Below are 2,040 nucleotides of genomic sequence, written 5' to 3'. Positions count from 1 at the left end.
CTGGCCAACATGGTGAAACCCCGTCTCTACCAAAAATACAAAAATTAGCCAGGCATGGTGGCAGGCGCCTGTAATCCCAGCTACTCAGGAGGCTAAGGCAGGAGAATCGTTTAAACCCAGAAGGCGGAGGTTGCGGTGAGCCAAGATCGTGCCATTGCACTCCAGCCTAGGGGACCAGAGTGAGACTCCATCTCAAAAAAAAAAAAAAAAAAAAAAAAAAAAAAAAAAAAAAAAAAAAAAAACAGACTAACATCACAGCCTATTGGACAAACATGTAGTTTATTACTTTTCAGAATATACTTCAAGATTACCCATGCTGCCTAATGGAAAATTATGGGGCCTATGAAGATAAGACTGGGAGTTGGGCGCAGTGGCTCATGCCTACAATCCCAGCACTTTGGGAGGCTGAGGTGGGTGGATCACTTGAGATCAGAAGTTCAACACCAGCCTGGCCAACATGGTAAAACCCCATATCTATTAAAAATACAAAAACCATTAGCCAGGTATACTGGTGTGTGCCTGTGATCCCAGCTACTCGGGAGGCTTAGGTGACAGGATTGCTTGAACCCAGGAGGTAGAGGTTGCAGTGAGCTGAGATCACACCACTGCACTCCAGCCTGGGTGACAGAGCAAGACTCCATTTCAAAAAAAAAAAAAACAGACTGGGTCTGACACATGGTAAGAGGTCAAGGCTTAGTGGAGAATAATCTGACATCTTTTAAAAAAGAAATGTGGCTGGGTGCAGTGGCTCATGCCTGTCATCTCAGCACTTGGGGAGGCTTGGGTGGGTGGATTGCTTGAGCCTAAGAGTTGAGACCAGCCTGGGCAATATACTGAGACCCCATCTCTACAAAAAACATTAAAAATGTATAATGTAAAAGTTAGCCAAGTATGGTGGTAGTCCCAGCTACTCAGGATGCTGAGGTGGGAGCATCACTGGAGCTCAGGAGGCTGAAGTTGCAATGACTATGGCTGTACCGCTGCACTCCAGCCTACGTGACGGAGTGAGACCTTGTCTTAAAAAAAAAATAAAAATAAAAATAAATGCATCATCAGGAGATGAATAGATAAATAAAATGTGGGCCGGGCATGATGGCTCATGCCTATAATCCCTGCACTTTGAGATGCCAAGGCGGGAGGATTGCTTGAGTTCAGGAGATCAAGACCAGCCTGGGGAACATGGCAAAAACCCATCCCTATAAAAAAAATTTTAAAAACACAAAAATTCACTGGGTATGCTGGCTCGTGCCTGTAGTCCCAGCCACTCGAAAGGCTGAGATAGGGGGATTGCTTGAGCCTGGGAGGTCAAGGCTGAAGTGAGCCATGATCGTGCCACTGCAATCCAGTCTGGGCAACAGAGCAAAACTCTGTCTCAATAATAATAATAATAATAATAATAATAATAATAATAAAATTAATTAACTAACTAATTAAAGATAAAATGTGGTATATCCATACAATCGAATATGATCCAGCCATAAAAAGGAATGAAATGCAGATACATCCTGATACAACATGGATGAACTTTGAAAATTTTACACTGATTTAAAGAAGTCAGTCAGAAGAAAATTACACATTATAGGATTCCACTTATAGGAAATATCCAGAATAGGTAAAACCATAGAAGCAGAAAGTGGATTGGTGGTTGCCAGGGGGTAGGGGGAGGGGGAATAGGGACTGGCTACTAAGTTGATACAGGGTTTCCTTTCCATGTGATGAAATATTCTGGAACTAGACAGAAGAGGTAGCTGCACAGCCCTGTGAATGCACTAAATGCCTCTGAATTGTTTATTTTAAAATGGTTACTTTTATGTTATGTTTTTACATCATTAAAATATGAAGAAGGGCCAGGCACAGTGGCTCATGCCTGTAATCTCAACACTTTGGGAGGCTGAGGTAGGTGGATCACTTGAGGTCAGGAGTTCGAGACCGGCCTAGCCAACATGATGAAACCCCGTCTCTACTAAAAATACAGAAATTAGCTGGGCGTAGTGGTGCACGCATGTAATCCCAGCTACTTGGGAGGCTGAGACAGGAGAA

Source organism: Piliocolobus tephrosceles, chromosome 10 (genome assembly GCF_002776525.5).
Source record: "Piliocolobus tephrosceles isolate RC106 chromosome 10, ASM277652v3, whole genome shotgun sequence".
In the NCBI taxonomy this organism is placed as follows: domain Eukaryota; kingdom Metazoa; phylum Chordata; class Mammalia; order Primates; family Cercopithecidae; genus Piliocolobus; species Piliocolobus tephrosceles.
The sequence above is the reverse complement of the archived record's forward strand: the minus strand, read 5'-3'. Positions refer to the sequence as shown.